This window comes from Ranitomeya imitator, chromosome 1, assembly GCF_032444005.1.
Source record: "Ranitomeya imitator isolate aRanImi1 chromosome 1, aRanImi1.pri, whole genome shotgun sequence".
In the NCBI taxonomy this organism is placed as follows: Eukaryota; Metazoa; Chordata; class Amphibia; order Anura; family Dendrobatidae; genus Ranitomeya; species Ranitomeya imitator.
The window spans coordinates 843840966-843867194 of record NC_091282.1 but is presented as its reverse complement, the minus strand read 5'-3'; the positions used below and the strand labels follow the sequence as shown (position 1 = coordinate 843867194).

The 26229-nt window shown below is 46.5% G+C and overlaps 1 long non-coding RNA gene across 1 annotated transcript in view; it reads right to left on the bottom strand.

The window, feature by feature from the left end:
- Positions 1 to 9314: 9314 nt before the first annotated feature.
- The window catches only part of LOC138658161 (uncharacterized), a 58107-nt gene continuing 41192 nt past the window's right edge, over positions 9315 to 26229 (bottom strand). The window contains exon 3 of the long non-coding RNA XR_011317369.1: positions 9315 to 10006. This is a non-coding gene — a long non-coding RNA (uncharacterized lncRNA). The remainder of the gene's footprint in view (positions 10007 to 26229) is intronic.

Sequence of the window (26229 nt, the reverse complement as noted above, 5' to 3'; positions counted from 1 at the left end):
ATCGATCCTTGGCTAGATCAACGTTCTTTGACCTATTCAACATCAAAGGGCCAAGCACTCCCTACTCCTTAAAGACGGGTGCAGGTACTGTGACAACAGCAGGCAGGAAAGCTACTGACTACCAGATCGAGTCTTTAGACGGACAATTCTGCCTACCACTACCTACGATCATCGAATGTAACCAGATCCCAGACAACAGATCTGAAATCCCTACGCCAGATGTAGCAATCCATCACGCTCACTTAAAACAAATAGCACACCTCATACCGGAACTCGACCATCAGGCCCAGATAATTCTGCTGTTGGGGAGAGATATCCTACAGGTTCATAAAGTGAGACGTCATATCAACGGACTCCACAATGCTCCCTATGCCCAAAGGCTAGACCTAGGATGGGTCATAATTGGCAACGTATGCTTGGGACGCATGCACGCCCCATCTTCTGTGACAAGCATGCTGACAAATACATTGGAGAAAGGACGTCCATCTCTGTTTCAACCTTGTAACAATGAGTTCCATGTCAGGGAACTGCCACACAGCATCCAACTACCTGATCATTTAATAGACTTTACTCACGACAGCAGTATAGTGTCGGGAAGCTATGAGGATCAGTTAGGGTGCACAGTCTTCCAAAGAACTAAGCAGGACAACCAAGTGGCAATGTCGGTAGAGGACAAGTTGTTCTTAGAGGTAATGGACAAGGGACTCGTTAAAGATGAGACCAACAGCTGGGTCGCACCTCTTCCCTTCAAAACCCACAGACCACGTCTACCGAACAACAGAAATCAGGCATTACAACGTTTCTCCTCTCTCATTCGTAATCTGCAAAAGAAACCAGAGATGAAAGATCACTTTTTCTCCTTCATGTCAAAGATTTTTGAAAACCGTCACGCAGAACTAGCTCCCACTCTCAAAGACTCTGAAGAATGCTGGTTCCTACCCATGTTCGGAGTATACCACCCTAAAAAACCAGGCCAGATCAGAGTCGTGTTTGATTCCAGTGCTAAATTTAATGATGTCTCCCTGAATGACGTTCTGCTGACAGGACCAGACCTCAATAACAAACTACTGGGTGTACTTATGCGCTTCCGTAAGGATTCCATTGCCTTCATCGCTGACATCCAGCAAATGTTCCATTGTTTCCTTGTGAGAGAGAGAGACAGGAACTTCCTAAGATTCTTCTGGTACAGAGACAATGATCCTACTAAAGAAGTCACAGAGTATCGCATGAGAGTGCACATCTTTGGCAACAGTCCTTCACCTGCAGTCGCCATTTACGGACTCAAAAGGTCAGCTCAGGAAGGAGAACCAGAATACGGAGCAGATGTCAGACAATTCATAGAAAAGGACTTTTATGTCGACGACTGTCTAAAAGCCATGCCTTCAAATGAGACTGCCATCAGTCTTCTCAGGAGAGCTCAGGACATGCTTGCCTACTCGAACCTTAGGCTTCATAAAATAGCCTCAAACAGCCAAGAACTCATGGAAGCGTTCCCTTCTCAAGACCTATGTAATGGTCTCAGAGACCTGGACCTGGGGTCAGACCCCGCACCAATGCAACGCAGCCTCGGGCTTCTCTGGAATCTACAATCAGACACTTTCACCTTTCAGGTCAGCCAGGAAGAAAGGCCTTTCACACGTAGAGGCGTCCTGTCTACCATTAACAGTCTGTACGACCCCTTGGGTTTCGCAGCTCCTGTTACTATACAAGGCAAGGCCCTACTAAGAGACTTAACTAGGGAAACATCTGACTGGGATGCACCTCTGCCACCTGATAAGAGGATCCAGTGGGAAGAGTGGAAGAACTCGTTAGCAGCACTCTCCAACCTGCATGTGCCAAGACCGTACACCCCTGTGCCATCTACTGAGATACAGAGCCAAAGACTGTACGTATTTGCAGATGCTTCTGTCAAAGCAATTGCCGCTGTTGCCTACCTCAAAACTGTAGACTCTAAATGTCAGTGCCACATTGGTTTCATCATGGGAAAGGCCAAACTCGCACCACAACCAGAGCACACTATACCCAGGTTAGAGCTTTGTGCCGCAGTCTTAGCCGTTGAGTTAGCGGAGCTCATCGCATCCGAAATGGATATCGACCTGACACAGGCCAAGTTCTACTCAGACAGCAAAGTAGTCCTGGGATATATCCACAACGAAACCAGGCGATTCTACGTTTATGTCAATAACAGAGTGCTACGAATCAGGAGATCAGTTCATCCAAAGTAGTGGCATTACATACCCACAGACCAGAATCCCGCAGATCATGCAACTAGAGCAGTTGACGCAAGTCGACTAGGAAGCACAACGTGGCTCTCTGGACCAAAACTATTGTACATTGAGGAATGTTTTCCAGACACCTTTGAACTAGTAGGAGAGGACTCAGATGCTGAAATCCGCCCTCAGGTGTCTACACTACATACAATGACCTCTGTTATCCAGCTCGGATCTTACAGGTTCAACAGATTCTCAAGTTGGAAGTCACTTACTCGAGCCATTACCTGCCTGACTCATATAGCTCGCTCATTCAGGACCACCAGAACTCGTGACATGGAAAAATGTAAAGGAGCAGCGAGGCTTACCCACGAAAGCCTAATCACCTTCTTGGCTGAAGCTGCAGCTATAATCAATGCAAGACCCCTGGTTCCAGTTTCTAACGACCCTGAGGAGCCTTTGTTATTGACTCCAGCTACTTTACTTACCCAGAAAACAGGACTGTCCAGTGCCCCTCCAGGAGGATTCGACGCGAAGGACCTCTACAAGCGCCAATGGAGACAGGTACAAAGTCTTGCAAATACTTTCTGGGACAGGTGGCGCAAGCAATATTTGTCTACCCTGCAGCCACGTACGAAGTGGCAATCTGCTAAACCTAATCTGAACATAGGTGACCTTGTTCTGGTGAAAGACTGTCAAATTCATCGGAACCAGTGGCCACTTGGCCTAGTTACCGCAACGTTCCCGAGTAAGGACGGCAACGTCCGCAAAGTTGAGCTAAGGATGACCAAAGGGAATGAACCTAAGACATTTTCCAGACCGGTATCTGAACTGGTACTATTGTTGCCTTCGGAAGAAAGGAGTAGTGACATCCGTTGATGCCAGATGGGGAGTGTTCTGTCTCCGTCATACAATTTGTTCATATCTTTATTTATCTGTGATGCTTTGGCTCCCTCTAGCGGTCAGAGTTATGTTGACAGTTCAATCTTCTGTGTTTGTATTATCCATGTCTGATTCTCCTCCTCTTTTGCAATGCATTATGGTAGCTCAGCCTCCATTTCCCTCCATTTTTCCTTTCACTTTCTTCAGTTTGCCTTCAAGGAAAGACGCTTCACTTCATCCCCCTTGCGATTGCATTGCCGGTATGTCTTTATGCTTTCCGTAGATATTTCTGCTCCATATTAGCCTAGCCTAGCCAGTTGTACTCCCAGTTTAGTCACTAGCTTTCTAAATGTTATGCATAATGTATATCATGTGTATTATGTATCTGTTCTATACCATGCACTGATTCTATGTATATCATTGTTCACAGTTTCACCGCATCAATATACCACTACGTTTAATAAAGCACAGACTCAACCACAGTCTCCTTATTGGACCCGGTATAGTGGTTTAGCTGACTGTATAGCTTCGTATGAGCCTGCCTCAGCTAGTGAGGACAGAACAGCCACTTCTAATTCATCTATATATTTTACTATATTATACTGCTCTGTAGTAAGCTCGGTTCTGCGCCCATATGTCTGTAGTAAGCTCCGTTCTGCTCCTGTATGTCTGTAGTAAGCTCTGTTCTGCTCCCATATCTCTGCAGTAAGCTCTGTTCTGCTTCTATATCTCTGTAGGAAGCTCTGTTCTGCTCCCATGTCTCTGAAGTAAGCTGGGTTCTGCTCCCATATCTCTGTAGTAAGCTTGGTGCTGCTCCCATATCTCTGTAGTAAGCTCGGTGCTGCTCCCATATCTCTGTACCAGCCTGTTTTTAAAGCCTGTTATGTCTGCTGCTTTAATGCAATGGCCAGAGGTAAGCAGGGAAAAGCAGGGCCACCGTAACTCGAGGGCCACTGCCTTGTGATTGCCCCCCAGGCTGAAAAGTGCCAGCCAGCCCCTGATTATAAAGGACAAGTACATCTGCAACAGAACCATCAAGCCCACAGATGAAATAGAACTGCGTGCTTTTTTTTGATTACTGTACCTTGCAGGAGCTTATAGGGCAAATAGACAAAGTTTGGAGGAACTTTGGGGTAAAGATGGGGATGGAGCTGAAAAAACCCCGGAGATAATTACATTTTACAATGCCACCAAAGGGGGTGTGGATACAGCAGATCAGATGTGCTCCACTTTCAACGTCAGCAGAAACATCAAACGCTGGCCAATGGTCATATTTTTTGCTATGTTGAATTTGGGTGGTATAAATTCACAAGTAATTTATCTTGAAAACAAGCTTGAACCACTCCGTAGACGATTGTATCTGAAAAAATTGGCCCATGAACTAGTACTTGGAGAGCTACGCAGGAGAAGCGTGAAAACAATCGGTATCCCCTCTCGCCTTCAAGTTCAGCTCAAAAGGTTCCGCCCAGAAAATGATGGTGAAAAGTCACCATCTGCACCACCTCACAAAAGAAGGAGATGCACCACCTGCCAAACGGAAAGCGGAACCAGAAGGCTTTCAAATTATGAATGTCTCAAATGTCATAAAGCAATTTGCCTGACACATGCAAAAATGGTGTGTAATTCTTGCTATTTGCTCTGCAAGTGTGACTTTTCTGGGGAAACCTCAGCATCTACTTCTGATTGAATATGTTTTTAATAGTACTTAAGGTACCTTAAAATTAAGTTTGTGTTCAAAAATTTTCTTTGTACATTTTTTTGAGAGAGTCGAACTGGGGACTATTTGGCGGGAGTTTTGAAAAGTTTGTATTTCATAGTTATTAGTTTTATGTTAAGGAAATGTTTTTTTTTGCAACTGATTATGTGTAGTCTCTTTTATTACATCCCTATGAAGGTCACTGATCACTTTTAGAGCACTGAAATTGCAAACATTAGATATTATAGGTATTTTTCCAGCAGGCGCCTGACAGGCACATTGTATGTGAACTCGTTAGTCCGAATATTGTATGTGACGGAGGGTTAAATAGACAGGATTCCTCACACTTGATACACTCACCTTGAGAAAGACACCGTGTGTGTCGGAACACGTGGGTCTTATACTCCTCCACATCCTGGCTGCACCGCTGCTTATGGGACCAGGGGGCGACACTAGTGGACCGGTCAGGGTGAAGTATTCAGCACCATTTTGCATTGGTTTCTGATTTGCAAATCCTGTTTGGTCACATGTACTAATGATATACAATGCCATTTCCTTTGGCATGGGTATCTTTGTAGACCAAGTTTAGGACGTCCATTACCCACATACTGTGTGCACTCTTATTATATCCTTCCTCTAGTGTAAAGGCCCCTTCACATTTAGCGACGCTGCAGCGATACCGACAACGATCCGAATCGCTGCAGCGTCGCTGTTTGGTCGCTGGAGAGCTGTCACACAGACCGCTCTCCAGCGACCAACGATGCCGGTAACCAGGGTAAACATCGGGTAACTAAGCGCAGGGCCGCGCTTAGTAACCCGATGTTTACCCTGGTTACCATGCTAAAAGTAAAAAAAAACAAACACTAGATACTTACCTACAGCCGTCTGTCCTCCAGCGCTGCGCTCTGCTTCTCTGCTCTCCTCCTGTACTGTCTGGGAGCCGGAAAGCAGAGCGGTGACGTCACCGCTCTGCTTTCCGGCTCACAGCCAGTACAGGAGGAGTGCAGAGCGCAGCGCTGGAGGACAGACAGCTGTAGGTAAGTATGTACTGTTTGTTTTTTTTTACTTTTAGCATGGTAACCAGGGTAAACATCGGGTTACTAAGCGCGGCCCTGCGCTTAGTTACCCGATGTTTACCCTGGTTACCAGTGAAGACATCGCTGGATCGGTGTCACACACGCCGATCCAGCTATGTCCACGGGAGATCCAGCGACGAAATAAAGTTCTGGACTTTATTCAGCGACCAACGATCTCCCAGCAGGGGCCTGATCGTTGGTCGCTGTCACACATAACGATTTCATTAACGATATCGTTGCTACGTCACAAATAGCAACGATATCGTTAACAATATCGTTATGTGTGAAGGTACCTTTAGGGTCGTGACTGACCCGTTTTAGGTTTTAAATGCATACAAATTCTACATACATTTGTTTATTGCATCAAGACTTTTTGACTATTCCTGGAACTTATTGTTAAACAAAATACAATAAAATAAAACTATTTTACTAAATTGTAAAATGCTCTTATTAAAATTATAACATTTGTGTTGTTGGGGTCAATTTCGACCCAGGTCTAATATAAGAGTAAAAAAACAATAATAAGTCCCAAAACTGAACTCATAACCACAATATAAACCAACAGCCCACATCTAGCTCTACCTCCAACAACTTGAGTTAGGGACATGTCCAGGCATGTATGGCCAAATCAGCTTAGCATTGGTACTTTGCAGAGTATAGTTTATATTATTCTCTTGAGATTCATTTGACAATATTTTTATATTGAAAATGAAGGGTATACTCTCAAATGAAAGGCCCAGGGGGCCACAACAAAAATATTAAAATCAATCCTTCCATGGATGAGAAACCCTAACAAGGTAACTAAGAGGTAAGAAACAAATTGGATCATAAATAACTGTTTTTAGGGTATCCTAGGGGTGATTTAAGACACAGGTCAAAATCGACCCGTTAACATAAGAAAGAGTAACAGAAAGATAACACTAGAGGAAGGATATACTAGATGGTGGCCCGATTCTAACGCATCGGGTATTCTAGAATATGCATGTCCACGTAGTATATTGCACAGCCCACGTAGTATATTGCCCAGCCACGTAGTATATTGCCCAGCCACGTAGTATATTGCCCAGCCACGTAGTATATTGCCCAGCCACATAGTATATTGCCCAGACACGTAGTATATTGCCCAGCCACATAGTATATTGCACAGCGACGTAGTATACAGCACAGAGCCACATAGTATATTGGCCAGTCATGTAGTATATTGCCCAGCTACGTAGTATATTGCCCAGCCAGGTTTGTCACAGGTTAAAAAATAAAAAATAAACATATACTCACCTTTCCGAGGGCCCCTTGTAATCCACGGCAGCTTCCGGTCCCAGGGTTGGTATGAGCGCAGGACCTGTGACGTCATGGCAGGTCTTTCTAGCGCAGGCGCGCAGGACCTGTGATGACTTCGCGGTCACATGACCGTGACATCATGGCAGGTCCTTCTTGCGCAGGCGCGCAGGGCCTGTGATGTCACGGTCACATGACCGTGACGTCATGGCAGGTCCGTCTCCCATACAAATTTTTGCCACCGGAACCTGCAACGGAAGATGGTGGCCGACGCGAGCGACTACGGAGGGTGAGTATAGCAGGTTTTTTTTATTATTATTATTTTTAACATTACATTTTTTACTATTGATGCCGCATAGGCAGCATCAATAGTAAAAAGTTGGGGACACACAGGGTTAATAGCGATGGTAACGGAGTGCGTTACCCGTGGCATAATGCGGTCCGTTACCGCCGGCATTAACCCTGTGTTAGCGGTGACAGGAGAGGAGTATGCGGGTGACAGGCACTGACTGCGGGGAGTAAGGAGCGGCCATTTTCTTGCGGACTGTGCCCGTCGCTGATTGGACGGAGTCCTAAAGGCAGTTGATCCATCAGAGCTGGCTCCATTTGCTCTTCCACTCCTTCGAGGGGGGTACATGCTCGCATGGGCAGCGTGAGCACAGTCTGGCCAGGCGGTAAAATCTTCCCCAGGTCTTTTCCTTTTCTTGACGTCACTTGAACCTGGGCTACCCGTATTAGCAGTTGGAACACCTGTGGTGGCTCCAACAATGAAGAAAAGCATCGGGTGACTCACTGACTAGGATGGTCCCAAGTTCCTTCAGCACATTCATCCCTAGCATCACGGTGGGGCCACTGCCAGGGTCTCCAGTGGTCAATACTACTCCTTTTCAACCCACATCTTTGCCACACACAGTAATTTGCATCCAGACCACCCCTGCGACCGGAATGGGCAACTGGTTGGCCACCGTCAACTTGATCACTGGGCCCCATTCAGACCGCATCGCCTCAGAGAAGTGATGTCTGGAATAAGTCTCTGGCATGGTATTCACTTGGGAACTGGTATCAACTGAACAATAGATGGCCCGTCCATCCATTTCAGCCCATACGAGGGGGCTCAGGCAAGCTAAACTTGCAGAAGTTCCTTCTCTCGTTCTTGGCAGCACAGGCTCCCGGTGGCGTCCCCCAGCCACGGAGCCCACTAGTTTAAAGCCTGATGGGTCGGTGGTCTACCCCATCTGGCGCATGCTCAGGCATAAAGTCCAGTGTCTCCACATCTAAAACAAATCGCCTGTCTCCCTGCTCGGGATGGCCTCATTTCCAGAAGGGGCTCGGGGTTAGATCTGCCTCCGGATGAGTTCGGCACTTCCAGGGAGATTTTTCTTAAGCCGGACCACTCTTCTTGTATGTCCTGAATTTCTTTCTGGATTTCTCTAACCCAACCTGGTTCAGCTGCGGGCGGAATGGTTACCTCCCCACTCTGGACCTTCCCTGTCGAGGCTGTCATCCCCTGCTCTTACTTGTGCGCACGCTCTTCTGCCCTAACTTCCAGAAAAGACATACGGGGATTGGCTCGCAAGCGCTCCCGCAGGGCTTGTTTAAGCAGCAAATCCCTCAGGCCTGCCAAGAGTTGGTCCCTCAACATTACATCAGGGGGCCCCACATCATCCCGCTTAGCGATTGCGGCGTGGATCTCCTGCAGTGCGTTCATATATTGGGTCACAGACTCATCCTCCCTTTGGACGCGGCTAAACAAGCGCATCCGCAATTCACTGATATCATGGGATCCCCATGCATCTCTTCCAAGATCTGTAACACTTTGGTGAACATGTTCCACTCATTCCAGAAAATAACAGAACATCTGGCTTCCCTGTCTCGGGCCATCACAGCAATCTCCGCCTGCATAGCGGAGATCATGGGGTGCATCCTTAGCATGCCCTTAACGCGCTCAGACCAGTCCCATAACAGTGAATTTCTCCCTGTAAACTTTGAGAGATTGCTGAGCATGGCCCCCAATGGTAAGCTGGCCCTTGGGACACCCACAGCAGCTTGGTCTGCCACCTCTGTGCTTGTGGATGGCATCCTGCCGACTACACCAAATGTAAGCAGGTTATGGGATGCAGTGACAGACAGAAGGCAGAGCAAGGGTTAACCAAATGTAACAGTTTAATAGAACAGAGTATTCACTCCTCACAGGGAGGTAAATGATTAAAGAATGGTTAATAAGAATAGTGAAAGTAAAACAATAGCAGTCCATGAAGTAACTTAGCGTGTCCTTTATGCTCCTCCTCAGCAGGTGATCTCGCAAGGGTTGTAGCACGAGGAGCGTCTGGGAAGATGTCCTCAGATGGTGTCCTTTAAATGATGGTCTGTCTTCTGGCGGCAGCGGTCGGTCTCCAGTACCTTCCGCTGAGCCCCATGGTCCATAAACACCTGTGGCCGAAGCAAACAAGGCTGCGGCACTTCCAGTGTCAAGCGGGAACGGGCGCGAAGTCACTGGCAGGGAAGGCCACACGATTCTGTCTGGTGCTCGGCTCCCTCTGCTCTGCTCGTGCGCGGTACTCTGTCATTAAGCGCATGGTACCTCTCTCCTCAGCGGCCCTGCTAGAGACGGCGTGTACCAACCAACGCAGCCTGTCGCGGTGCCTGTAATCAGGCGACGGAGAACGCTGCTCACCCAACTGCGCTCTGCTTCTGCTAGTTTACGTCAAACTGCCGGCTGCTGCATGCACTCTTACTTTTATCTTGCCCCTCCTACCCGGGTCATGGGGTTAGTCCAGCTCCTCCTTCTTTCCCTCAGGCAACAAGGGAGGCAGCCTCAACAGTTCCGGACCCAGCTCGGTACAGATACCCGCATCCCGGTCTTCCTCCTTACACAAGCAACATAGAATTTGAGATTATAAACAGACTCCTTGCAACAGAAATCATATTATTTCTCCTAAACTGTCAAACCCAATAACAAGTGGTGAGGGGGCCATAATAGCCAGGGATACTCCCATAATACAGGACACAACCAAAAGGAAGAAAGGAGCACACAAACATCCCATAATATAAGAAGGTATCAAATTTTATTTAAAAAAAAACATGGAAAACATAACTAGAAGAAATTCATAGACAAGTCAAAGAAAAAGTGGAATGAATGACATTTCAGGTGTAACACACGGTGTCCACCTACGTTAGGTGGCGGGAAGAAGCAGAAGATAGCAGTAGGAGAACAAGGCAAGTGCTAATGGTAAATATTTTGTTCACCCAGAAAGTCTCTAAAAATTCAATGTGCCCCAAAAATATAAAAATATACCACCACAAGCTATCCACCCAAAAAATCTTTGCTGAATTACTTGAAAAATACTAAATCATATAAGGTGCTGCCAAGAGATGGGGAAAGAAAGTGGTAAGGGGCAAAGAGAATCACCTAAGCATAGTGTTCAATTCAAGTGAAACACATACAGTGGGGCAAAAAAGTATTTAGTCAGTCAGCAATAGTGCAAGTTCCACCACTTAAAAAGATGACAGGCGTCTGTAATTTACATCATAGGTAGACCTCAACTATGGGAGACAAACTGAGAAAAAAAAATCCAGAAAATCACATTGTCTGTTTTTTTAACAATTTATTTGCATATTATGGTGGAAGATAAGTATTTGGTCAGAAACAAACAATCAAGATTTCTGGCTCTCACAGACCTGTAACTTCTTCTTTAAGAGTCTCCTCTTTCCTCCACTCATTACCTGTAGTAATGGCACCTGTTTAAACTTGTTATCAGTATAAAAAGACACCTGTGCACACCCTCAAACAGTCTGACTCCAAACTCCACTATGGTGAAGACCAAAGAGCTGTCAAAGGACACCAGAAACAAAATTGTAGCCCTGCACCAGGCTGGGAAGACTGAATCTGCAATAGCCAACCAGTTTGGAGTGAAGAAATCAACAGTGGGAGCAATAATTAGAAAATGGAAGACATACAAGACCACTGATAATCTCCCTCGATCTGGGGCTCCACGCAAAATCCCACCCCTTGGGGTCAGAATGATCACAAGAACGGTGAGCAAAAATCCCAGAACCACGCGGGGGGACCTAGTGAATGAACTGCAGAGAGCTGGGACCAATGTAACAAGGCCTACCATAAGTAATACACTACGTCACCATGGACTCAGATCCTGCAGTGCCAGACGTGTCCCACTGCTTAAGCCAGTACATGTCCGGGCCCGTCTGAAGTTTGCTAGAGAGCATTTGGATGATCCAGAGGAGTTTTGGGAGAATGTCCTATGGTCTGATGAAACCAAACTGGAACTGTTTGGTAGAAACACAACTTGTCGTGTTTGGAGGAAAAAGAATACTGAGTTGCATCCATCAAACACCATACCTACTGTAAAGCATGGTGGTGGAAACATCATGCTTTGGGGCTGTTTCTCTGCAAAGGGGCCAGGACGACTGATCCGGGTACATGAAAGAATGAATGGGGCCATGTATCGTGAGATTTTGAGAGCAAACCTCCTTCCATCAGCAAGGGCATTGAAGATGAAACATGGCTGGATCTTTCAACATGACAATGATCCAAAGCACACCGCCAGGGCAACGAAGGAGTGGCTTCGTAAGAAGCATTTCAAGGTCCTGGAGTGGCCTAGCCAGTCTCCAGATCTCAACCCTATAGAAAACCTTTGGAGGGAGTTGAAAGTCCGTGTTGCCAAGCGAAAAGCCAAAAACATCACTGCTCTAGAGGAGATCTGCATGGAGGAATGGGCCAACATACCAACAACAGTGTGTGGCAACCTTGTGAAGACTTACAGAAAACGTTTGACCTCTGTCATTGCCAACAAAGGATATATTACAAAGTATTGAGATGAAATTTTGTTTCTGACCAAATACTTATTTTCCACCATAATATGCAAATAAATTGTTAAAAAAACAGACAATGTGATTTTCTGGATTTTTTTTTTCTCAGTTTGTCTCCCATAGTTGAGGTCTACCTATGATGTAAATTACAGACGCCTCTCATCTTTTTAAGTGGTGGAACTTGCACTATTGCTGACTGACTAAATACTTTTTTGCCCCACTGTATGTGTACTGCTTTAAGGGGGCGAGTACGTACTAATGAATGCTAACAGCTGCTCTTACCCATGATCTTCACTAGAGGACACAGTGTGCGCAGCCCCAAAGCGCGTTTCGCGTGGGCTTTGACATTTTAGCTTGAAACATTCTTTTGTTCAACTTTTTTCTCTATAATTTTGTTTTAAGATTATGGCATCAATTCATCAAGATTAGCATAGACAACACCGGTCTTAATGAGGACGATTATAAGAATCAGATGATCTTGATTCAGTCACCCCTTTACGATCTATAGGTATGTCATAGGTCGTCTCTCTCTCTTTGATATGGGCTCCAGTACTGAGTCTGCATATTTTCAAGCACATGACAGCTGATCTGATCAACTTTCATGTGCCTCTAACAGCCACAGATGGAATCATATTCCACCTGTATCTTTTAACATGTTAAATGCTGCTGTCAATCTCTAGCAGCATCATTTAACACACCAATAGCGGAAGAGCATTATTAGCTCCGCCCATCGGCACCCATGTTACATGGTCGTGAGGTGCCGATAGATTGGCATGACAATCTGGGGTCTACAGGAGACCCTTCTGGTTGTCATTGCTGATCTGCTATGAGCGCCGCCCAGTGGCTGGAGTTTATAGCAGATGAGCATTTCTGCTACACATAGCAGGGCTGAAGCACAATTGATAAGAAGATCGCAGCTTCAAGTCTCCTACAAAAACTATTGAAGCATGTGAAAGGTAAAAAAATTAAATAAAAATTAAAAAATATGAAAGTTCAAATCACCCTCCTTTTACCCGATTCAAAATAAAACAAATAAAAAATACTCATATTTGGTATCACCACGTTCATAATCGCCCGATCTATCAAAATATAAAAAGAATTAATCTGATTGGTAAGCGGTGTAACGAGAAAGAAATCAAAACACCAGAATTACTTTTTTTTAGTCATTGCAACATTGCAATAACAGACAATCAAAAAATCATATCTACCTCTAAATGGTATCAAACGTCAGCTCGGCATGCAAAAAATAAGCTCTCACCCAGCCCCAGATCCCAAAAAATTGAGACACTACGGGTCTCTGAAAATGGTGCTATTTTTTTGTTTTTATAAATTTTAGATTTTTTTTTTCACCACTTAAATAAAAAATAATCTATACATGTTTGGTATCTGCAAACTCGTAATGACCTGGAGAATCATAATAGCAGGTCAGTTTTAGCATTTAGTGAACATGATAAAAAAAAAAAAAAAACAATTGTGGAATTCCACATTTTTCAAAATTTTTTACCGCATTTGGAGTATTTTTGGAATATTTTCCCATTCTCCAGTACACTGTATGGGAAAACCGATGGCGTCATTCAAAATTACAACTTGTCCCGCATAAAAACAAACCCTCACAAGGCTACATTGATGGAAAAATAAAAAAGTTTATGGCTCTGTGAAGGAGAGGAAAGAACAAAAACATAAAAATGGAAAATCCCACAGTGGTGAAGGGGTGCAATATGTCTCTTAATGAATCAGACATGTATGAAAGATGGCATGTGCCTCACCACAAATTACTTACTACAATTAGGGACATGGAGTAAGATTTTGGGCATAAGGTACACCACAATTTGTCATAAATTAGACAATCGATGGTCTCATGCCCCCATTATGCCCCAGATCCACACATAATGGCAGAGATGGGCAAAACTGGCATGAAAACGTCAAATGTGATACATTTTTCTCATAACCTTGAGTCGCACAAAAATGTTGTGACTTATCAAGTATTTGACACCAAACATCTGTCAAAAACACTTTGCTGAATTCGAGTCTATATCTTTGTCACTTGAACAGATAATTTCAGAGATAATAGAAAAATGTGTGCCTGCAGATTTTACTTTGTCAAGACCCAAAGCCTTTTCCACCCAAAACTACTGGAGATAGATTTTGTATTCCTATAGTCCAGAAAGGCCGTACTGGGGGCCCACGGCACGTAAAGGGAGGCCGCCATGACGGGGTTACGTGGGACCTGGGGAGCTGGAGCAGTTAGAAGGGATACGGTGGTAAGGGGTTAACTGGGAACTTGAGGGGTGGCTTTAGGGGCATTTTTTGAAAATAAGGGGTGGAACTAGGGGACTGTGGGGAGGGGGCACATAAAAAGGGGCACGCTCCTCACGCAGGCATCCATTTTAGGTGCCTGCGTGACAAGTGAGGAATCTCTGTCACACTTACCAGAATGGACGTTGAAGCGATCCTCCAGCGTCTCCGGACGGCAGCCAGCTCCCAGGGGACAGATTGGCTGAATGCATCCGTTAACAGCCTTCTCCAGGGGACATCGGGAGCACCATCGCAGGCACCGCAGGACGGGCGCCGGCCGCGGAGGACTAGGCCTCCGGCGCGCCTAAGCCCGGACATCATCCCCAGGGCCCGGCGCCGAAATAGGAGCCCCTCTGCGGACCCTCCGGTAAGCAGCGCTGTTCCCTCCACCTCACAGCGCGGCGCCGGGAGGAATCCTCCAGTGCGGCGGGGCCTACAACGGGGGGTGGATCCTTCCTCCCCTCCTTCAGTGTCCGGGCGACGTGGGGCGGCAGGAGCAGGAGCCGGTACGGCGGCCGCCAGCATGCCCGCTGGCGCCGCTCAGCGTGGGAGGCAGCGACAGCCGAGGAGACGGGGGTCAGGTGCGGTGGCCCCTCAGCGCCGAGGATTATGCGGGCGGCAGTCGGCTGGCCCTGGCATCAGCGTGCGGCCTTCTGCAGTGCACAGCTCTGGAGTCTTCAACGCAGCAGCGCCCTCTGCTGGTGGTGTCCTGGATATTGCAAGTTCTGCGCCCTCTGCTGGTGTTGGCCGGGATTTTCCTGCAGCTGCGCCCTCTGCTGGTGATGGCCGGGATTTTCCTGGATCTGCGCCCTCTGCTGGTGATGGCCGGAACTTTCCTGGATCTGCGTCCTCTGCTGGTGGTGGCGGAAATTTTCCGGATTCCGGCAGGCGACATTCCGTCGCTTCGGTACGCAGTGCCGGGGACGTATCCCTGGCAAGGAGCCGCACATCTTCCATCGGGCGGCAGGATGCTGGCTCGGCCTTTTCCCTTTCCGCAGCACCAGGGCAGTCGACGGCATCACCGAGTCGCCAGGACACGGATACGGCCGCCAGGAGTTCGGCGGGCAACATCGCGGATCAAGCCGGTCGGGATGCAGGACACCTTCGGCTGGGAGCTGGATCTTCGGCTGCTGGGCTCACAGCACCCAGGCAGCTAGGTGAGAACATTTTCCCTATCTTTAATTTGCCAGGCATAGTTTCCCCTGAAGCTAGGAATAGTGACATTACTTCGGGAGTTGCTAGCGGGGGTATGGGTTTAATCCTTAGAGGTTTAGGGGAGCTAGCGGGCTTGTGGGGGTCCGGTCTTAGCAGTGGGTCTTTGCCGTCAGCTGCTTGGTTGGGAAATACGGGGTCGTTTGAGGGGTCTAGACAGTTGTCTGAAGTTACGGGTACATCCAGCAGTGCGGGTCCTGCGGCAGACACGGGGAGCTCATCAAGGGAGAAGGACGGAACAGCACCAGGGCCTGGGTCAGGAATTGATGCACCAGGTGAGGGAGCTTTGCAGGATAAGGAAAAGGAGGATGTACCGCAACTAGACGATGCGGCTAGGGGGGAGGTCTATGTCTGCTTCGAGGGCCCGTTAGGGGCACATTTAAAACAAGAGGTTAGGGAAAAAATCTGGAAAGGGGAGTACATAGAAATATTTTCTCTTTTACCCCTAGAGAGATTTAATTTGGATAGACCTAGAAGGGAGGACTCTAAAAAAGAAGATGAGGAGAAACGGAGATATAGGCTGATTCCCAGATCATTTTCAAATTGGCTGCAAGCTTTCGCTATTATGGCTAGCGTAATCGGGGAGAAGGCCCCGGAAAATTGCTCGGCATTATTTTGTTACTTAGATGCCATAGGGGAGGCTTACAGGACCTATGGGGGACAGGGTTGGTTACGCTATGACGAACAGTTTCGTCAGCGTAAGGCTTTTAGGCCAAGTATCAGGTGGGATCACAAGGACATAGCGTTGTGGATGAGAGTTATGGTCCCGTCCCGTTTAGGTCAGACTAGCCAGCCTTTTCACGGGGGCGCCGGGAGTTCAGGGCAGTCAGGACACTCGGCGGCTTTGCAGAAGGGACTGTGTTTCGCCTTCAATGATGGCATATGCAGATTCGGGAGCAAGTGTAAATATAGGCACGAGTGTTCAACCTGCGGGGGGGTGCATAGCACTTCAAAATGTTTCAGGGGTAACAGGCAAAAAGTTGGAGATTCAGCTGACAAAAGGGGTGACTCCGGTGCAGTGGGTCGTGATGGAGGCCTTTCTAAGTAGATACCCTGATAGGTCAGCTGCAGTTTTATTGCGCGACGGTTTTAAGGAGGGTTTCAAAATCCCTTATGTTGAGCAGGATGTTAGTTTAAAAAGAAAAAATTTGAAATCGGCGTTACAATTCCCAGAGGTCGTGTCGGAGAAGTTGAATAAGGAAGTTGCTCTGGGAAGAATGGCAGGCCCGTTTGTCGCCCCTCCGATTGCAAATCTGAGGGTGTCACCTCTTGGCGTGGTCCCTAAGAAAGAACCTAATAAATTTAGGTTAATCCATCACCTGTCATTTCCGAAGGGATCTTCGGTTAATGATGGTATTGATCCCGAGTTGAGTTCGGTGTCGTACTTATCATTCGATTCAGCGATGGAGTGGGTTAGAGCATGTGGAAAGGGGGCTAAGCTGGCTAAGACCGACATCGAAGCGGCCTTTCGTTTGTTGCCAGTTCATCCTGACAGTTTGCATTTATTGGGTTGTTTTTGGGATGGCGGCTTCTTTGTTGATCGTTGTCTTCCCATGGGTTGCTCGATTTCATGTGCTTACTTTGAGGCCTTCAGCACGTTCCTAGAATGGGTGGTGAAAGATGTGTCTGGGATACGCTCATGTTCGCACTATCTGGATGACTTTCTGTTTATAGGGCCAGCGGAATCAGCAGATTGTTCGATTTTGTTGCATACAATGGAGAGTGTGACAAAAAACTTCGGGGTGCCTTTGGCGGAGGATAAAACAGTTGGTCCGGTGACAGTGTTGAGCTTCCTAGGCATTGAAATCGACACGGTAGCAATGGAATGTAGGCTACCTGCAGACAAGGTTACCGCGTTGCGCCAAGATGTGGTTAATACGATTGGTTTGAAGAAGATAAATTTGCGCAGTTTGCAATCGTTGTTAGGGAAACTGAACTTTGCATGTAGGATCATGCCGATGGGTCGAGCGTTCTGCCGCCGCCTATCCTTGGCAACAGTAGGGGTAAAGTCCCCTTTGCATTTCATCAGGATAAAGAAAGAGTTTCGGGACGATTTGAAGATGTGGGCGGATTTTCTGGACGAGTACAATGGCAGATCTCTGTGGATTCAGCCGGTGGCAGATGCTACCTCCTTGGGCATTTTGGTGCATGTCGTTGAAATGAGTGGCTTTGGTCTTTTCTTTCATGGTAGCTGGTCAGCAGCGGCTTGGCCGGAAGAATGGAAGGAGGAGGGGTTAACAAACAACCGGCTACTGTTGCATTTGTTCCCCAGGGTAGTTGCGTTGGCCCTGTGGGGTGACAAATTGAGGAATTTGAAGATTTCTTTTCATTGTGAGCATGTTGGAATGGTGACGGCGGTAAACTCGTTGTCAGCGGCTACGCCTGCAGTAGTGAAGGTCTTGCAGCACTTGGTTTTCCTGGGTCTTAAGTTTAACTTATGGATTGTATCTGAAGTTAGCTTGTCAGCGCCTGATCCAATAGTTGTTGCTCTTTCTCAATTTCAGTGGCAGCTTTTCCGGGATTTGGCACCACAGGCGGAGAGCGCGGGCCGGGATTGTCCAGTGGAGTTGTGGAACCTGCCGCGAGGGCCGTAACAGAGTTATTTACCAAATCGCTCGCGGATTCATCTTGGTCTCATTATAATCAGGCTTGGAGCTTGTGGGAATCCTGGATGTCAAGTATGGACCAGGATATGGAGGAGGAGTATGGTTTGTTGTTGTTCTTAGGTCATCATTGGGAGGCAGGTTGGTCTGTGACACGTTTGAATAAGTTTCTGGCGGGGCTAGCCTTCAACCTTAAATGGAGGGGGGGTAAGGATATAACGAAATCCTTCTTGGTTCGGCAAGTTGTTCGGGGTTGGAAGAAAGGCTGGAAGGCTTCGGACGGTCGCCGACCCGTATCTTATGAGGTGCTCTCAGCCATTGAGCGGAAGTTGCAAGAGGTGTGTTTTTCCGAATGGGAAGTGGTTCTGTTCTGTGCAGCCTTTTCTTTGGCCTTCTTTGGGGCATTTCGGTTAGGTGAGTTGGTTAGCCCGTCCGTTAGTAAAAAAGGTATTTTGTTAAGAGAAAACGTGGATGTCGAAGGGAATAAGGTGGTAGTGTTTATTAAGGCTTCCAAAACGGACGTGTATGGGAAAGGGTGCAAAGTGGTGTTGTTCAATGTTGAAGGATCCCCGGTGTGCCCGGTGGCATCCGTGAAGAAGTACATGGCAAAAGGCGGGGTGTTAGACGAGCCATTCTTGGTGCACGAAAATGGGTCTTTCTTGTCCCGTTTTCAGTTCATTTCTGTTTTTAGGAAATGTTTGGCGGCAGCGGGCTTACCTGCAACACAATATAGTGGTCACTCCTTCAGGATCGGGGCAGCGACTGAGGCCGCTAGGTGGGGCCTTGGTGAGGATGTGGTTCGGAGAATTGGGAGGTGGGAATCTTCAAGATTCCAGTCGTATGTTCGCCCAAACCTATTGTGAGTTAGAAGCTGTGTTAAGTTAATTGTTTGTTGCCTTTCTTTCTGTGTTGCAGGGCCTGATCCGATGCTCGTCTGGATCATGGGGCATTCGTATGTTGTATGGGCTGCGTTGCGTGCTGCGGTTCGTCCGGACGGTCGTCAGTTGGGTCTTTCTCGAGAGACAGTGACTTTACGATGGATCGGTAAAAGGGGGATGGTGTGGAAGGAATGGTTACCTGAATTTCATCGTTTTGTTAGACTGGATAGAGTGCCGGAGATCGTGGTGATACATTTAGGGGGGAATGATTTGGCTAAACGGTCTTGTAGGGAGCTGATTAAGGATATCAAATTCGATATCCTGAGGTTCTGGGTCATGTTTCCAAAAGTGTTGTTGGTGTGGTCCGACATCATTCCCCGTAAAAGATGGAGAGGTGCTAGATCACACGAGGGGGTGAACAGGGCCCGGATTAAAATAAACAGGGCCATATCTCGGTTTATGGTGAGGAATGGCGCGTTGGCCGTGAGACATGTGGACTTGGAATCGGGTCAAGGAGCTTACTGGAGAGCTGATGGCGTGCACCTGAACGCGGTGGGTAATGATATGTGGTGTTTGGCTATCCGTAGTGGCATTGAATTAAGCTTGAAGGTGTGGAGGGACATGAATGGCTAAGGTGTCAGGCCATTCGTGTTCGTGGCGGGGGTGGAGGTCCTCGAAGTCGGTGGAAATGGTAAATCGTGGTTCAATGGGGTGGGGATCTTGAGAGGTTCTGGACACCCCATGAGAGAATTTAACAAGGCGCGGTACGGTTATTCCGCGTGAGGTGGATTTATGGACCCCTGGCATGGGGGTGGGTTCGGTGGACCAGGATTGGTTGTTATCTATCCCTGAGCTGGTGCTTTACGGCTGGGGGTAAGACTCATCCTGGGCTGAACATTGTGGAGTTTTTGGGATACTGAGTTTTTTATAACTTTGGGGCTTCGAGGACCGCCCCTCCTATTCTGGGTTGTCATAAAAGTTCTGTTATCTTTTATTTAATAAAATGGCTGCTGTGGCCAATTAAATCCAACATATGTCTCCGTCTGCTGTTTTGAGTACGTTAGAAGTTTATTCTTTAGACTGTTAAGAGATCTGTTTAAGGGGGTTGGGGTAATTTTTTCCAGGTCACGGAACTCACGTATACCCTATGTCAAGAAAGGCCGTACTGGGGGCCCACGGCACGTAAAGGGAGGCCGCCATGACGGGGTTACGTGGGACCTGGGGAGCTGGAGCAGTTAGAAGGGATACGGTGGTAAGGGGTTAACTGGGAACTTGAGGGGTGGCTTTAGGGGCATTTTTTGAAAATAAGGGGTGGAACTAGGGGACTGTGGGGAGGGGGCACATAAAAAGGGGCACGCTCCTCACGCAGGCATCCATTTTAGGTGCCTGCGTGACAAGTGAGGAATCTCCCGCCCACCCTCCCTTTTTTGGTTAGGATAATGGGGGGGGTGAAGTCGGCATATGTGGGCTTTTGGAGTATTGTTTTAAGAGGCGTCTAAATGTATTTATTTTGTTATGTGAATGCTGTCAGGGTATTGTCACGGCAGTTGGCGGGGGTGGAGGTCCTCGAAGTCGGTGGAAATGGTAAATCGTGGTTCAATGGGGTGGGGATCTTGAGAGGTCCTGGACACCCCATGAGAGAATTTAACAAGGCGCGGTACGGTTATTCCGCGTGAGGTGGATTTATGGACCCCTGGCATGGGGGTGGGTTCGGTGGACCAGGATTGGTTGTTATCTATCCCTGAGCTGGTGCTTTACGGCTGGGGGTAAGACTCATCCTGGGCTGAACATTGTGGAGTTTTTGGGATACTGAGTTTTTTATAACTTTGGGGCTTCGAGGACCGCCCCTCCTATTCTGGGTTGTCATAAAAGTTCTGTTATCTTTTATTTAATAAAATGGCTGCTGTGGCCAATTAAATCCAACATATGTCTCCGTCTGCTGTTTTGAGTACGTTAGAAGTTTATTCTTTAGATTGTTAAGAGATCTGTTTAAGGGGGTTGGGGTAATTTTTTCCAGGTCACGGAACTCACGTATACCCTATGTCAAGTGGTTCCCAGTGGGGAGGAAGCAATATATACATAATGTGCCACAGCCATTGGTTGGGGAGGAAATAGCAAGTGCAGTCCCGTTTTTTTCCAGGTTAAGGCAATAGTTTGTCTAGCTATTAGAAATATAAAGGAAATAAGGGTGTGGGACTGTTTGGGGATATTGTGGAGGGATTTATTTAGTAATGTAACTCGGTGACTTTTCTTTAGGTTATAATCTGTGATTGAAAGTATGAGGAAGTATACCCTGATCCAGAGCCTATGTGCTTTGGGGCAGAGTTACCATTTATAGTACATTGTTGATTGCGGATTGGAAGCCTCTGAATCATTAGGATGAGTAGTTAAGGATAGCTTTAGCAAGTCTGGCTGGGGTCAGATACCATCTCATCATAGCTTTATTGTCATGCTCCTGGATACGATCCCTTGAGTTTGTGTTCAGTGGTTGGCTTCACTTTCTGCCAAGCCACAGGAGACACACCTTTTCTCTGGGGGTTTGGGTTCTGCTTTTCTGGCTGCATTTTGCTTGGCTTAACACACATGTTTTCATTTGGGCATCTATCACCTTTTGGGTGCAGTTTTATATTCTGTCTCACTGCTGGCTTTTCTTGTGGTGATAGATTAATTTGGATGTTCTGATATTCTATTGATGTTTATAGTGAGTCTTTGAGATTCCAGCAAAGGGTTTTTCATTTTGCTGTTTTTTTGCTATACTTTGCACCTATTTTCTGTTTACCATTAGGAAGAAGACATTATTTTTGGTAAAAGTACTTGCTGTATACTTTGTTTTGTATTTTATTATTTACTTTACTCACTTTGGAATCTTTCCTTTGTTCAGCACAATTCTCTTCTTGTATGTAAGGCTACTTTCACACTAGCGTTTTCTGCAATCCGTCACAATGCGTCGTTTTGCAGAAAAAACGCATCCTGCAAAAGTGCTTGCAGGATGCGATTTTTTTTCCCCATAGACTTGCATTGACGACGCATTTGCGACGGATTGCCACACGTCGCTACATGTAAGGTTTTTTTCTCCTGACGGACCGCTTTTTCCGACCGCGCATGCGCGGCCGGAACTCCGCCCCCACCTCCCCGCACCTTACAATGGGACAGCGGATGCGCCGGAAAAATGCATCCGTTGCACCCATTGTGCAATGCAGCAAACGCTAGCATCGGAATCTCTCCCCGACGCATTGCGACGGGGAGATTCCGACGCTAGTGTGAAAGGAGCCTAATTCACACTCTGCTCTGCCCTTCGGTTCTTTAGGAGGAATGTCAAGCAACTCTTCGGTCCTTTCGGCAATTTGGGCCAGCATTTCCATCTCCTAGTCTGTGGTTATGTCTATTTCTGCACCCTCAGGTACCACTAGGGACTGTAGACTCAGGATATCTAGTCTGTACAGAAACCGGCAGGGTCAGTTTCTAGCGTATTACCTATGTTCAAAAATTAATTGATACACAGGCATATAAACTATACTAGGAGCAGTTAGGAGCATTCAGGGTGAGTCGCCTGGGGGTGACATTGAGTTATCTTAGGGTGCCAACCTCCTGGGTCAGGTAGGGACAGACCGGGGTCAGAGTAGGGCTTTTATCAGTCTGAACAATGATCTAAAAAGTTCTGGTATTTGCACTCCTGGTTTGTACGCTAGCCATGTGCATGTACTTGTGCAGTCATAACATTTATCATTTGTTTCTAACATCAAAGTGTGGAGTAAACCGCATGTGGTGGAGGACCTGATTTGTGTCCAGTTTGAGTCGTTAAAGCACCACCAATATCTGTTTTAACTCCCATGGGGAAGTGTAGGGAGGTGTTACATCTGTAGGCCGCATGGTTTAAATGAGAACAGAGAAGTGAGATAGTACCTGGGCATGAGAGTGTATGCAGCATCACTATTCAAGTAGGGTAAAGGAGTAAGGTGGGGGTTGTATTCCTCAGTAGTGAAGTGATAAAATGTTTGAGCTGCGGGTAACTAAATACCTCTTTAGAGGGAAGAGGACATTTTTCTTAGTGAGCAGGAAAAGGGATAATGCCATCTACATTACATAGGTAGTGAAATCTGGTGATCCCAGCTGTGATTCATGTGTGGAATGCTAGGGAAATTGAGTTTTGCCCCATAAAAGTGCTAAAAGTTAAAATGAATAGGTAAGGTCAGAGGAGTATTTTAATGAATCCAAAATTGTGAGTGAGTGGGACATTATATTGTTTTAAATATGTTTACTTTGGGTTGGAAGGAAGCTCCAAGGTGTCATTAGAAAGCCTCAATGGAGAGCCAAAAAGGCGGTTTAAACCATGCATGATCTAATGTTGATTGAGCCAGTTGGGCTGCTTGATAATATTTAGTTTAATTAACTCTAGGCCACCCATCAGGCAGGTGCAACATAATGTGGTCCTCAGGGGAGTCCACCTCTCCAAACGAAGGAATTAATCAGTCGTTGAATTGTTTTCACTTAATAGGATGAGACGGTAACCGAGAGAACTCAGAATAGGTAAAGTAATTGGGGAGCAGCGTCATTTTGAAACGTGGCCTGTGATTATTTTAAAAATTTATCTATTTTACTTCCTACCTCAGGATTTACTGCATGATTTTTTTTCAAGGCGGATAACGCTCCAGACTTTCAGGATGGAGATTATAAAGAAATAAAGATGTGCCATTATCTCTAAAACAGTCTTCAGATAGATGTTAGTAGTAAAAAATTGCATCAAGGCAACACAATGTGCAAAACAATATGTAGATGCTACTGAAAAAAAGTAGTACAAAAGATCTAACCCGGGCACACTCCAAAAACGTGAAGAAAGAACTGTTGCTTTCAAAGTTTTTTTAAGTTTTCTTGTGCAAAAGAGAATGGTTTCCAATGTTTCGGCTCAGGCATTAGCATTCGTCTGGACGACAATCTGTTCATACGTAATAACAAAAAAAAGCATATATTACAGTCAAAATCAAAAGAATAATAAACAAAAGAAAACATAGGTACACGTTTTAAGCATCTCACATATTCTACATATGATATTACTATATAACGTTATCTGGTGTGCATGCTGAAACCACTTCTGACAGTGTGATGGTGTTGTAGTGATTGAGAGTGGAAACAAGAGGATTGAAATGATGAAAAGAAAAAAGGTCATAGACGTGCAGAAATGGTGTTAAAATGGAACAGATAGAAAAGCACACAAATAGAGGTAAGGGAATACAGAGTATGGTCCACCTTATGGTAGTTATATTGTATGTAGGTCCCGGGCTTTCAGATTACCCTATGGAAGTCTGTCAAAAGTGGTCTATAAGAAAGAAAGGAGGTTACCTATCCATTTGTTTGTCTTACATTATTTACATTGATCTCATAACTACCTTGATTGGCCAGCAGAATGGAATTAAATGAAATTGTTCACACCCATAATGGACTATCCTGTTAGACAAAGGGTAATGCTAAGTTCAGATTAGCGTTCGGGGGCTTTGCGGAGGACTGCGTACATCCTCCGCTAAGCCCCGCCTACTTCCGCATACGTCCTGCTCTTTAACATTGGGTACACAGGACATGCGGATGTATGTGGATGTGTTGTTTTGACGCGCCCGCCGACCACACTGGAATGCAACAATTTGCGTTTTGTGCAGACGGCGGGAGCGTCAAAACGACACATCCGCATGTCCTGCGTACCCAGTGTTAAAGATAGCTACGCAGGATGCATGCAGAAGTATGCGGAAGTAGGTGGGGCTTAGCAGAGGACGTACGTAGCCTTCCGCAAAGCCCCCAAGTGCTAAAATGAGCCCGGCCTAAAGGTACCGTCACATTTAGCGACGCTGCAGCGATCTAGACAAAGATCCCGATCACTGCAGCGTCGCTGTGTGGTCGCTGGAGAGCTGTCACACAGACAGCTCTCCAGCGACCAACTATGCGAAGTCCCCTGGTAACCAGGGTAAACATCGGGTTACTAAGCGCAGGGCCGCGCTTAGTAACCCGATGTTTACCCTGGTTACCAGCGTAAACGTAAAAAAAAAAAAAACACTACATACTTACATTCTGGTGTCTGTCCTCCAGCGCTCTGCTTCTCTGCACTGTGTAAGCGCCGGCCGGAAAGCACAGCAGTGACGTCACCGCTGTGCTCTGCTTTACGGCCGGCCGGCGCTAGTGGAGAGAAGCAGAGCGCCGGAGGACAGACACCGGAATGTAAGTATGTAGTGTTTGGTTTTTTTTTACGTTTACGCTGGTAACCAGGGTAAACATCGGGTTACTAAGCGCGGCCCTGCGCTTAGTAACCCGATGTTTACCCTTGTTACCAGTGAAGACATCGCTGAATCGGCGTCACACACGCCGATTCAGCGATGTCTGCAGGAGATCCAGCGACGAAATAAAGTTCTGGACTTTCTGCTCCGACCAACGATGTCACAGCAGGATCCAGATCGCTGCTGCGTGTCAAACACAATGATATCGCTAGCCAGGATGCTGCAAGTCACGGATCGCTAGCAATATCGTTGTTAAGTTGGCCAGTGTGAAGGTACCTTAAGTGAAGGATTTAAGATAATGATCTCTAGCTTTTTGGAGTGTCTACATATAAGAAAGTGATGGTTACCTTTGTTATCAATTGCTAGGAATACAGATGTATTGAGGTAGACTTAGCCTTTGTATCTAGAGATTAGAAAGATATCATGTAAGTATATCAGTCCATGGGTATAGGGTATATGGTCAGTATACTATGGGCCAGTAAAAATTTACTTTCTCATACACTGTTCAAAAAAATAAAGGGAACACTGAAATCCCACATCCTAAAAATCACTGAATGAAATATTCCAGTTGTAAATCTTTATTCATTACATAGTGGAACGTGTTGAGAGCAATAAAACCTAAAAATTATCAACGTAAATCACAACTAACATCCCACGGAGGTCTGGAGTTGGAATGATTCTCAAAATCAAAGTGGAAAATGAAGTTACAGGCTGATCCAACTTCAGTGGAAATGCCTCAAGACAAGGAAATGATGCTCAGTAGTGTGTGTGGCTTCCACGTGCCTGTATGACCTCCTTACAACGCCTGGGTATGCTCCTGATGTGGGGCAGATGGTCTCCTGAGGGATCTCCTCCTAGACCTGGACTAAAGCATCCGCCAACTCCTGGAAGTCTGTGGTGCAACGTGATGTTGGTGGATGGTGCGAGACATGATGTCCCAGATGTGTTCAATTGGATTCAGGTCTGGGGAATGGGCGGGCCAGTCCAGAGCTTCAATGCCTCCATCTTGCAGGAACTG